The sequence below is a fragment of the Ailuropoda melanoleuca genome, chromosome 15, assembly GCF_002007445.2.
Source record: "Ailuropoda melanoleuca isolate Jingjing chromosome 15, ASM200744v2, whole genome shotgun sequence".
Taxonomy (NCBI): domain Eukaryota; kingdom Metazoa; phylum Chordata; class Mammalia; order Carnivora; family Ursidae; genus Ailuropoda; species Ailuropoda melanoleuca.
In genome coordinates this window covers 15,807,114-15,820,972 of record NC_048232.1, presented here as the reverse complement: position 1 = coordinate 15,820,972, position 13,859 = coordinate 15,807,114, and positions in this window count along the sequence as shown.

Here is a 13,859-nt window from a genome sequence, read left to right as displayed (position 1 = left end):
TTCTGAAAGCAGAACTCCTTCTTTGTGCCTTCTTGAATAATTGCCATGAAACAATGTCAAACGATTTCTTGTGGAAACACTGGCCGTGTCCATTTTGTCTTTCGAAGTTAGCCTGAGTTCCAACAGATGGAAACACAGCAGCAGTTGCAATGGATGGCCGCAGAGAGAGACATAAACAAAGGCGGGGAACAGTGATTGAGTTCCCAACTGTGGAAAGCCCAAAACTTCCTAGAATTCAGTTTTGATGGGGAAAAAAATTCATAGGACAAATGTTCCGTTAAATTCTTTAAACCTATGGGCAGATAGGCAAGGTTAGCCTATATAAGCTGCAGACTGTGAGGAGACAGAACACACATTGCCCAATTAAATGGAGTTAATCTGACACATATGTGGTGATATGGACTCTTGTTAATATGCTGTGTGATGATTAGGGAAAATGGCAATTAGCTTGCATGAATGACAGTAATTAGTATTATTTGCGCACAGAGCCATTTTAAACACTTGTTTTCTTCTTTTTATTTTCCGAGTTCTCCAGTATCTGGACTCAATCAGAATCACGATTCCCTCTGATTCCATGCTCCGTTTTCTATCCAAATCATTATACAGACCACTCCACAGAGAGACTCTGGGCCCTTGCATTGTCATACTGAGGGCTTTTGGCTCCTGATGCTTCCTTTTGGGATTCTGTTCTCTTCCCAGGACTATTCCATTCCCTGCACCGAATGTTCTGGGCAGTAAAACTTTGTGCTGAGGTTTTGACTGCTTTGCACTTGTCCGGGTGGGTGGGACAAAATCTTTTATTGGTCTATGTCCTAACCCATTGCTGTGGCTTACTGTTGAGTTTTAAAGGTATATAAGCAAGCTTCAAAGAAGAAAAGTTTAACTTCTAATTTTTGTAGTATGCATCAGATTCTGCATAGATACTAATTCAGAGAATGCCTGGTTCAGATCTGCTGGAGCTCATCTCAGCTGTGGTCTATGTGTCCAAACCCTGTAAAGCTACATATTTTTGTGTTTACACAGTGGATTGAAAATAAAGAATAGTAGTGCAGTGATTGTAAAGACAAAGACATAGAAATCGAATTGCTTTGATCTGTCATTCTATGTAACCATTTGGAGATTTAATTTAGTTTCAAATTTCTGGGCTGCAGGCACATTTGGAAGCTGCTAGAATCTATCCCCAAAGAAGTTTAATATGCAGACAGCATTGCAATTTCTGGAATTTAAAAGGATTTTTAAATGTCCTGTCAAACTTATGCTTGTCTATAAGACTTTTTCTACTTCTGTTGCTTTATGTGAAATAAACTTTTGAAATTGAAACTAATAAAGTGTGCTTTGATCACCTGTAGGCACAAATAGGTTGACAAGCCTAGCTATACTGTTTGCTGCGTGAAAATGCAGAAAAGATCAGTTTTGGTGGGGTCAATTAGACTTTAAGGCAGAAACTATGTTTCTGTTATGTTTTAGTATTCATTACTAAGACTGAAGAATATGTACGTATAAGTTTTCCTCTATTTTTCAAGACGAAAGAATAAATCTAATTTAAAAGAATCAATCTGGGCTCCTGGGTGGCTCAGTCAGTTGAGCGTCCGACTCTTGATTTTGGCTCAGGTCATGATCTCAGGGTTGTGAGATCGAGCCCCGCGCGGCGATCTCAGCACTGGGTGTGGAACCTGCCTGATTCTCTCCTTCCCTCTGCCCCTCCCCCACCACCTCTTTCCCTCTCCTAAAAAAACAAGTATCAATCCATTATGTTTTTCTGTTGTTGGTATTGTAATATTTGCTTCAACTTTTATTAACAGTGATTTTTCTGTAATGAGTCTGTATAGGAAGTTCAAAGAAAATTTTCACTATTTTTTTTTTCTGGCCATTATTATTATGTGTTTCATTACAAGGATATCCTTGAAGATAATTTTGTCATAGAGGGGATGTGTTAAAAAATGAAATGTTCTTTGGTAGCACTGTGAGGAGACCCAGTGTCTGAGAGTCTAGTGATAAAGAGATAAGAGGAAAAATAATATTATAGGAAAAAGTAGAAGAGATACAAGGTATCTGATACAAAAATTCAGATGTCTTTCATTCCTCCAACAAATATTTTTGACTGCTTGTTATACACTAATGTTCTCATTGTTGAGATCCAACAATGAACCAAACAAAGCTCTACCCTTCTAGAACGTACATACTACGAGGGGAGATAGACAGTGTGAAAACTAAAGCTAAATAAAAAATCATGTAGTAAGTTAAAATGGGATAGATGTCATAAAGAAAAACAAAGCGGGAAGGGGAATGGGGAGTGTGGGCAAAATATATGTTTGAAATATTGTAAGAGTTACCCAAATGGGACCCAGAGACACAAAGTGAGCAAACGCTGTTGGAAAAATAGTGCCGATAGACTTGCTGGACACCAGGTTGCCACAAACCTTCAATTCAAAAAAAAAAAAGGGCTATCTTCGAAGTGCAGTAAAGCAACGTATAGTTAAACAAGGTATGCCTATACTAAGTGAGACAGGCGCGACTGTGCTGGGCTGCCCAGAACTCCTAAGATAGGCAAAATGCACAACCTCGAACATCTACCCGCTGCCTCAGTTTACCGTGTGCCTTCCGGGCTACCACCCACACCTGGTGTTACAAATTTCCCTCCGATTTCAGCTGACCCTCCTTCCACCCTTCACAATAACTCACAAGCAGATATCCTCAGGCTCACTTAGGTTTTTCGTCCAAGGTCAATTACCGTATTTATTATAATACAACTGCCTTAATCATTTAACATGTATAAAACCGTGGTACTGTTTGTATTAGGTTACTATCTTTTTTTTTTTTTTTTTACATCACCGATGAAGTTTTTAAATGTTGTGCCCCATAGCTGTTTTGCCCATCACCTCTGTGGTTTTTATAGGGTGATTTTGTACAGCACAGTGATTTTTAGTAACATCTTTCTTGCGTGATAGCGGAACTGGCTGTGTTTGGAGACGGGCTGAGTGTAGTGGATTTTGCTGATGAATGGACCAGAAGTTCTAAAGAGCACAGTGGCGGGGGTTTTAGGAGAGAGAATGGAGAGGAGGGGAGGACAGCCGAGGGATATGCAGAGCCGTGGGATTATTAAAATACGGAGTAAAGTGTGACCTGGGAGCCTGGAGCGACTCGTGGATTAAACAGGAGACAAAGAGTAAAATGGAATTAACGCTGTGACCTCAAGGCTGACGGCGGAGGCCAGGCTGTTAAATGCTGGGAATCAGAGGGATGACATTCGGGGCGCCTCATTATTTCCACCTTTTAGCAAGGAAGTGAGGAGATAAGGGGGGCAGGGCAGATGGGTTTTCTCTGAGCACAAGGGGCTCCTGAGAAAGTTACCACATGAGTGTGAATAAGTTCAAGTTAACAAAGGGAGAATATTCATTGTTACTCTGCTTGGATAGAAGTAGGGGATTTAAAAGTGGGGAGACACTGGGCTTGCACATCTCGGGTGATGGAGGAACTAATGACAGGGCCAGAGGGAGAACCTGACAAAACTCGAGGCTAGAGATGCACAAAAATAAACCATTTCTCAGCCTTCATGGTTTACATCGCTTGATCTCCAGCATCAGAGCGGGAATTGTGACGGGGACTGGCTTTTATTTCTGCCCAAATTCTCGAGGACTCTATGAAGTGGCTTGAGAAGAGAAGAGAACTCTTTGAATCGAAAACATCCTTATTTTCTCTTAAAAACAAAGTTAATGTTCTGTCACCAAAAAGTGAATGGAGTGCTAAAAAGTGATGAGAGAACCAAAGCATGTCATTGTCCCCCAAGGGCTTGAACTACACGTCGGACATGTTAGTGCTTTTGCCTTAAAAAATGTGCAGGGTTTCATTTTTAGTGTCAGTGGACCCACAACTAAAAACCGATGCTAAGAACAATACAGCACATGCTGATGATTGTCCAAACATTGCTTTCTGACTTTCAAATCCTGCAGCGCGACATAAATGTTAGGAAGTTCAGAAAAGTATAAAAGGAAATTAAGAGTGCTGGGTATTCCATCGCTCAGTTTTATGCATTTTCCGGAAGGCTCTTTTATTTACAGTCAAATATCCCAATAGCTTATGTGCGACAGTTTTAAAGAATGGTTATCACAGGCCGCTGATGGGTTCTCTGTCAGGGTTTTCCAGACTGTTCTCGGTGACCATCCACACCTGAAGCTCCTGTAAACTTGTTGAATTAGTGACTCTCCGTCCTGCGTCAGGCCTGTTGAATTAGGATCGCTGGGGATGAATCCAGAGTCTGCCTTTAAAAGCTCCTCAGCTATTTCTCACAGTCAAGTTGGAAAATGTGACCTCAGGGAAAGACAATATAAGGAGACATTTAGTTACACCTATCTGGTTTATTAGCCTCTTCCAATTAAAATAATGGAACCACTGAGGTTAGATTCAAAAGTGATATAACAAAAATTTATCAAGCTGTGATGTGCCAGCTATTTTATGTAGGGAACCCGAAGGTCCCTAAGACTCTGAGTATGAATTATGTTGTCTTAGAGATTTTCCCCCCATTGGTTTGTGCCCCTAAACTGCAGAAAGCAGTCCGGTCCTTCTCTAAACCTTCCCTGTGTTAGCGTCTCCTCCGTGTTCTCTAGAAACACTGAGGACGGTGCTTCTATTAGGTCCACTAATAGCCCCCGTATTTCCTGCAGCTCCAGCTTTACTAGTTTCACTGGTACCTCCGTGGATTAGGATTCTCCAGAGAAAGAGAAAAAAGGGATGTATATATAGAAGGAGATTTATTAGGAGGAATTGGCTTATGTGATTGTGAAGGCTGGCAAGTCCCAAGATCTGCAGGGTGAGGCAGCAAGCTGGAGGCCCAGAAGTGATGGCTCCAGGCTGAGTTCAAAGGCCTGAGAACCAGGAGGTGCGAAGGTGTCTTTCTGGTCTGAAGGCTGGCAGATTGAGGCCCAGGAAGAGCTGTTGTTTCAGTTTGAGTCCAAAGGCAGGAAGGAAGCTTATGTCTTAGTTTGGAGGCCATGGCATAAGAGGAAGTCTCCCTTACTTGGGGAAAAGTCAGCTTTTTTGTTCTAGCCAGGCCTTCAACTGATTGGACAAGGCCCACTCACATTAGAGAGAGCAATCTGCTTTACTCAGTCTACCAATTTAAATGTCTATCTCATCCAAAGACACCCTCACAGAAACAACCAGAATAATGTTTAACTAAATATCTGGGTACCCCATGGCCTAGTCACATTGATGCGTAAAATTAATCATTACATTGCTTCTCCCATATTTAATCCAGATAGCACACGTGGTATTATATAAATAAATTAAAGATCACTTACTATTATGTATTAAGATGCTAATTCAGGTTTTTGAAATAAAGCGTTGCATTTTCACAAGGTGAATTTGGGTACAGTAACTAAGTCTAATACTAAGAGAGAGGCACTGCTACTGGCCTCATGTTCTGGCACTTGAAGGACTTTCCTTTATTTTGACAAACAATTCTGTCTTTGCCAATTCTTTTATTATTTACCTGTGTTATTTTTTTATATGGTTTTCGTGGAAATAGCATGTTCATTTATTTTTGCTAACAAATATTTACTCTCAGCTTCGTCTGTGTAGTCACTATGAGCAGTGGAGGCACTCATGACAGGTGTGGAATGGCGGAGTTGTGAAATAGTTAAACAAATCATCACATAAGTAACTTCTAGTAACACTTGTGGTGTGAAAGGAAAATGCAGGTTGTAGATGGGTGGGGGGATGGGGTACCTGGGTGACGGGCATTAAGGAGGTCATGTGATGTAATGAGCACTGAGTGTTACATGCAACCAATGAATCACTAAACTCTACCTCTGATACTAATAATATACTATATGTTAATTAATTGAATTTCAATAAAATAAAGTTTTTAAAAAATGCAAGATGTGACACATAATGAAGCCTCTTTCCTAGAATTGAGGGTTTATGATGTTGTGGGAATTTCCTCAAGCTAAGGTAATAAAGGGTGATTTAAAGCTAGCTTCATATCGGGTGGTAATCAAATGATTTCAGGCAGAGGAGATGGAATGTGCAAAGCTTCTGAGGCAGAAGGGAGCCCGGGGCATTTGGACGCAAAGAAGTCTGAGGTGGTTGGAGCCAAGTGCAAGGGCCAGTGCAGGCCATGCAGCCCTTGTTGCTTGCTGCAGCCTCGGGATGTTTTCCTAAGATGAATAGAGGCCTCTAAAGGGTTTTAGGCAGAGTGGTGCTATGATTGGACGTGTGGTTTGAGAAGATCACCCTGAGAGGTTGGAACAGTGAGGGTTGGGGGAGGGGCAGTGAGGAGATGGTTTGGATGTTATTGCAGAAGGGGGGAGCCATGATGGTTACACATGGCACAACAGTGGTGACAGGGAACAGAGGGTATCTCGAAGAAGTTTTGAAGAGACAGACTGATAACCTTGGATATGAAGGAGGGAAGGGGGGTGTCCAAAACTACCACTAATTTTCTGGGAAAACTAATGGGATGCACGGTGTCAGAGGGAGAGGTTACACCAGAGGAAGAGCAACTTGAGGGGGCAGATTTTGAACTCCTCTGGACTCAAAATGTCTGTCGGACTTCCAAGCATAGTAATATCAAGTAGACACTCTGGAGGGAAGGGAGAGGTCCAGGATATTGGTGTATAGATGCTTTGGTTTTGACCCAATCGGGGCAGAGTAGAATTTTCTAGAATGAATAGTTGCCCTTCCAGAACTCCACCTACTTTTCTGCCCAGTTGAGTTCAGGGTGATCACAGTCTCCAAGTGGATTTTGGAAGACAGGAACTGATGACATGGGGCGAGGGGGTGCATGGAAGTTGCAGAGAGACCAAAAAGCATCCTGAGTGTCTCAGAATTATGCTCAAGCAGAAGAGTAACAACAACTGCCGACGCCTCCAGTGAGTTGGGTCTTGCATATTAGGTCGGGAAAATGATCCTGAGGCAGAAATAGTCTTTCCTTATTCTATTCAGCAGGGCTAGTCTCATTTTGTTTGTAATTCCACTGGACTTAGATTAAGTGGAAATTATCTCCAATACGAGGATTTTGTGGTGGTATTACTTTTTATTTTCTTCTGTTGTGCAGCATATTTTAAGGGAAGTTCAGAAAGCTGGATCGTTTTAAACCACTAGTCAAATTTCTCACTTTCTGATTTTATTTTTTTATTGTTTAAAAGGTTTTATTTATTTATTTGACAGAGAGAGCACAAGCAGGCAGAGCTGCAGGCAGGGGGAGAAGCAAGATCCCCACTGAGCAGGGACCCCGATGTGGGGCTCAATCCCAGGACCCTGAGATCATGACCTGAGCCGCTTAACTGACTGAGCCACCGAGGTACCCCTTATTTTCTCATTTAAAAGAATTTTTTTTTGGATTTAGTTGATTTCTGCATAACTGTATCATCATGGTTTAGAAGATACAGCACACCATAAGAGACTCTTAACTATAGGAAACAAACTGAGGGTTGCTGGAGGGGAGATGGGTGGGGGGATGGGGTAATTGGGTGACAGGCATTAAGGACGGCACATGATGTAATGAGCACCGGGTATTATATGCAACTGATGACTCACTGAGCTCTACCTCTGAAGCTATTAATACACTCTATGTTGCTTAATTGAATTAAAATAAAAAAGACAGTGGAGGCCATGGGGTGCCTGGGTAGCTGGGTGGCTCAGTCAGTTAACTCTTGATTTCAGCTCAGGTCATGATCTCAGGGTCATGAGATTGAGCCCTGAGTCATGTCAGGCTCCGTGCTCGGCAGGGAGTGTGCTTGAGATTCTCTCTCTCCCTCTGCCCCGTCCCCCATCTCTCTCTCTCTCTCTCTTTCTATCTCTATCAAATAAATAAATAAATTTTTTAAAAAATTACCAGATAGGTAAAGAAGGAAAATATAACTAATAAAGAGGAAAATCAATTTATCAAAACTGCCACAGAATTGATACAGATGTTAAAATCTGTATAAAGAACACTAACACTGTGATGGTTACTATAGTCTGTATGTTCAAAAAGTCAAATGGAGACATAAATATTAGAAACAAGACCCAAATCAAGTTTCTAGAGATGAGATTTTCTGAGAGTAAAAAAACAAAAAACAAATTGGATGGGATGAATGGCAGATTAGACATTACAGGAGAAGAGAGTCATGAACGGAAGACACAATAGAACTGAAGCAATAGAAATGATCCAAAACGAACACAGGAGAAACTTTAAACATAAAAATATCATTAACAAGCTGTGAGAAAACTTTAAGCAGCTAATATACATGTATTGGAGTATCCCAAGTGAGAGGAGAGAAAGGGGGTGAGGACACAGGAAAAAAAAAGGTTTTTGTGGATTTAGTTGATTTTTCATACTGTATCATTACAATCTTGTTCAGAGCATTTCTTTGAAATCTAACCAGAAACATATGAAAAGTAATACTGTATTTTAAGTAACTCCTCCGAAATTTTTAAGGCAGAAAACTAAAGGTAATAATAAGGACTCAAGAAGCTATTTAGCTTATAAAACGGTATTTTAAGAGATCAATATTTAGCATGAATGGGACATTCTCTTTTATCCCATTGGATGATTTAATAGTAACATTATAATAGGAATGTAATAGTAAAGTAGTAATGATAATACTATAATAATTGAATAATAGTATAATAATGTATACTAGTAGTAATAATAATATACTAATATATTAGACTATTATGTTTTCTTCAAATCAGGGAACTTGGTATTATATTTTATTTCATTTTTATTTTTTTAAAGATTTATTTACTTATTTGAAAGAGCGTGGGGGGAGGGGCAGAGGGAGAGGAAGAGCAAGAATCCTCAAGCAGAATCGCTGCTGAGCACAGAGCATGACACGGGGCTCAATCCCAGGACCCTAAGATCGTGACCTGAGCTGAAATCGAGAGTTGGACGCTTACTGACTGAGCCACCTAGACATCCCTGATATTATATTTTAAAAGCAAATCTTGGTATTTAGAGAGCAGCAAGAGAACTCTATCTTTACATAAGGATTTTAAAAATTATTATTTAGTCACTATTTGTTTCCTACATATCAAGAGTACTCAATATAGATTTCAGTATAATTCATAATTAGTGTCTAATTCAGTTGGTTGGGAGATTATAGAAAATGATGTAAGACTGAAATGAATTGAATCAGGATTTCTTTAACCAAAAAACAAGAGACATTGTACTTTATTCATTTTCCTTGTGTCCTTGCACTTCTTGTCTGATGAACTCTTGAAAAAATATATTTTCATTCCAGTATGTAAAATATTTGGGGGCATTAACAGGACATAAGCAGTAATTTAACCAATGTCATTAGTCTTTTAGTGCAAACATAAAGCCATCCGTAGTGATCATTTGTGTTGGTAAAAATCTTCCTTCCTACCTCCCCACATCTCTTTCTTGTCTTCCTGTCTGCCTGCCTTCCTTCCTTCCTTCCTTCCTTCCCTACTTCCTTCCTCCCTCCCTCCCTTTCTCTCTCTCTTTCTCTCTCTCCTTCCTTCCTTCCCTCCCTCCCTCCCTCCTTCCTTCACTTCCTTCCTTTCTTGCAGCTAAGTACTCAGCACAAAACATTTTGCCAAAATACGTCGGGAATATGTAGATGTCTACAGCATGATGTGGCCCCTTAGAGGACGGATGCACATGCACGGGATGCAAGGGGCTGATCCAAGAGACGGAATGAGTTGGATGTGTACTAAACACAGATGCAGCCAACTTCTGCGTTCCAAATTGAGAAACTGGGTTTATGGCATAGTTTTGGCAGGGCTGGGAGCAGGAGACCTGGCCAGATGGAAAGGGCTCTTTGAAATCACCTCGATGACTGGATCAAGTGATTTGCTCACAAAATTCCCAATTTGGTACCCAAAACGAGGACTTTTGCGATTGAAAAATTTTATGAGTAAAATTAGAGGCTATTAAAAGCAACATCTAGATCCAAATGACTTCACTTGACCGAGGGCCAAAATGCCTTTGTGGATCACGGTGGCTAATGTGAATAGCACTCAGAGGGGAGTCAGGAGCCAGAACAGATTGGGACAGTTGTCTTCCGCACCAAGCCGGAACCGCTAAGTGAACCAGCTGCCATACTCGGAACCGCCTCACATTTTGAGCTGTTTTGGAGGGTGGCTTCGAGAAGAGAGAATTCAGTCTTGGCTGTGTTTCTCTCAATGGCATTATATATTCAAGATTAAAATGTACGGTCCAGTGAGCTTGGGAAATGTTGAGTAAACCAAAGTGAAACAGGTTTTCTACTACAGGACCTCTCTAAGATGTGACACACTAATGCTCATTTTCCACCTACAGGACCATTTCCCAAGTTTGTTTATGTAGTGACCTCTTTTCCCTGGAGCATCTTCTAAGAGTCGTGTTCCACAGAACACACTTTGGGAAACATTTTATTGGATGAAGCTTTAAATAAAAGCTGTAGCTGGGGTAACCGTGTGATTTATTATCCAACACGAGCGTCTTTGAGAATATGCAGGGAGCTATGAATAAGGGTGCTTGAGAGCAAGTATAAAGTGGGTTTGCAGGGGGCAAAACAGGAGGTGAGACTCTCTGAGTTACAGCTTAAAAGGGATGTTGCAACAGCAGTTGTTACCTTTTCAACACTGAAAGCGAAGGCTGCCTGTGGGAGAAGTCCCACACTGGGCAGGAGTTGGCTGGTCTGGGTACCCTTCCTGTGGGAACTACACATGGAGGTTTGGCCTCAATGTGAGCGCCATGCTGGGTCCCGAAGGGTGGCAGCTAGCACCCCCCCCCAGCAGCTCTTGAGGGGATCTGAGAGGTACCTCTCTGGGGTTCCACCTGGGTTAACTTGCAAAAAATTAAAAATTAATTGCTGAACGGCCTTTATCAGTATTTCAACCCCACTGTTTGGCTCTGGAAATTAGACCATAGCCTGGGTCCCCACAGCCCAGTAGAAGAGGAGGCTGATATGTCTTCATAATTGGGAATTCCCTGGGCTATTGAAAGTCTCCTACCCCAGGTGGGCATTCGGTAGCAGAGCTGTTAACTACCCCAGAAGATATGTTTCATCAGGAGAAACACATTGATGAATAAGGGAGGAGGACTGTATCCTGGGCTTAGAGGCAGTCTTGCTTCCCAGTAAAGTCTATCAGAATAGATGTGGTGTTTTGCGAAGACAGCAGCACTGTCACAGCTCCGTGGTTTACGGTTACACGGCGAATTCCTGTTCCTGATAAATTGCAACAGAGAGAAGAGAATCCCAGCAGTTTGGGATTCAAAGCTCAAAACCTTCCAAGACCCTGATATGGCTGTTGAAATGGGGCATTTGGGGGTTTTCGAGTCTTGCCTCTGGCCACACATACATATACAAGGACTGATGACCTGCGTAGTGGATAGCTCTCTTCTTCTCTGCCGCTAATTCTGGGTGGAGAGGGATTCTGACTCAGAGGAGCAAAATGTAGCATTTGTCTGTGGCTGTATTCCAAAGCCGAAATAATAGTTTGTGATTATGCCTGTGATGGCTCATTTTATGTACCAATAGGGCTAGGCCGCGGAACTCAGATATTTGGTCAAATACCAGTCTAGTTCTTGCTGTGAAGGTATTTTTTGATGTGATTAACATTTAAATCAGTGGGCTTTGAGTGAAGCAGTTTACCGTCTATATAATATGGGTGAGCCTCATCCAATCAGTTGAAGGCCTTAAGGAAAAAAAAGACTGGGGTTCTCTGGGGAAGAGGGAATTCTGCCTTCAGATTACCTTTAGACTCAACATGAACTCTTCCCTGGGTTTCCAGCCTACTGGCCTACCCCGTAGAATTTGGCCTTGTCAGCCCCATAATCACATGATCTAATTTCTTAAAATAAATCTCTACACACACACACACACACACACACACACACACACACACACTGCCTATTGCTTCTGTTTCCCTGGAAAACACTGACTAATACAGCCTCTTAATAGACGGGAGCCATGACACACAACTTCCTAAGTGGTGACTAATTCGAGTAGTCAGTATTTTACCTTGAAAAGCATTATCTGTTCCTCCTACCCTTGTGCGTCATCTTAATTATGAGGAAAACTATAAATAATGGTATTGAGAGTAGAGGGAGTGGGACTGCGGTCCTATTTCTCTTACAGAGCCCTTACTATGTGCCAGGCATTGTTCTAGGCACTTCACACACATTGCCACTTTGAGTTCACACTTAATAACCCTATGTAGTGAGGATTGCTCCCATTTTGCGTATGGGAGAACTGAGGCAGAGTGATGTTATGCAGCTTGCTTGTGAGAATGGATCACCCGTTGTCTTTTGCTGTTTGACATAGTCTTTGCTCTATAATTGTTTAGGTATTGAGGCTGGGATGGTGGAGAGGAAAAGATAACCTTACATAGGGCTCAAGGAACTTCCAGGAAGCAGAGACCTCAATCCCTTTCCTTTTGACCTTAAGGGAACTATGGTTAAAAGCATAGACTTTGGAACCAGGCTTCCTGGGTTCAAATACCCCCTGTCAGTTACCAGGTATGTTACTTTACTTCTCTGTGTCTCTGTTCCTTCACTGGAAAAAATGGGGCAAAAAGGAACATTTACTTCATAGGGTCTGTATGAAGATTAAATGAACAAAATGCCTATTGTTTCTCTGATTAAAGTCAATATATCAGAACCCTTTTGAGGACTGAGAGGTTGCTGGTTCCAGTACAACCTTGGGACAAGGCTATGTATCTCTCCTGCCTCTGTTAGCCTGGGTGGGCTTGGGGCGCAATGACTGAGCAGGTGAATATGAATGAAAGAACTTAGCCATAAGTGGCCTGTCACAAAGTGCCTTTAAGAGAGAAAAGGGGGGCGCCTGGGTGGCACAGCGGTTAAGCGTCTGCCTTCAGCTCAGGGCGTGATCCCAGCGATCTGGGATCAGCCCCACGTCAGGCTCCTCCGCTATGAGCCTGCTTCTTCCTCTCCCACTCCCCCTGCTTGTGTTCCCTCTCTCGCTGGCTGTCTCTCTCTCTGTCGAATAAATAAATAAAATCTTTAAAAAAAAAAAAAGAGAGAGAGAAAAGGATCTTTCTCGTTTTAAGAAAATGTGTGGTCTGAACAAGATCAGGGTCACCCGTGACATCATTAGAACTGCGAACAAGGGTACACGGCCTTCCAAAAAACCCTGGTAGCAACACCAGCAACAGCAATGAAGTAGGGACTGCTCAGATCTGCAGTTTTCTCTCTACCTGCTATTTGGAAGCCAGACTGGCTACTTTAGATGGAAGGAGCTTCCAGAATTCTTGTGTAATTCTGGGCAAGTGGGTATTGGAACACTTAATTTGAAAATTATGGCGTTATAACTTTGTGTCTGAAGGTGGCAAGATAGTCATGCTAAAATATTCTTGAGATGGATATTATAATTAATTTTAATTTTATGAGTGTACGAAGACTTGGAAGCAGTGCCAGGATTGAGGAATAAGGGAGAAATCCAATCTAGGATTTAAAACATATTCGAGACTTGTCTTACAAGTAAGTTTACATTAGCCCCTGCTTTGAAATACCACAAAGCATTTTCTAGACCACAGCAGTGGTACTGATAATGCCAAATTAATGCAAATTCTCCCCCACAACTTCCAGAAACAGATGCAGAAATTCAAACCATAATAGATGCCTTCCAAAGCGACAGTGAGTCATATCAAAAAGCATAACAATCAGGAGAGGTAGGCTGGAAGAATGCATAGTCATCCATCTGATGGACTGTGGGTCTAATCAAGTTGAAGCTTGTCCTCCAAAGGGACGTTCTTGTTTTTCAAATTTATTTTCATGCGCATGATGAAAGCTATCTATTTTTGACTAGTCTGTAAGGTGCTGCAGAGAGGATGGCATCACATTGTGGAAAGAGACATGGAGAAAGAAAAGAATGAGGTTCTCATTTTCTCTCCACCACTTAGTGGCC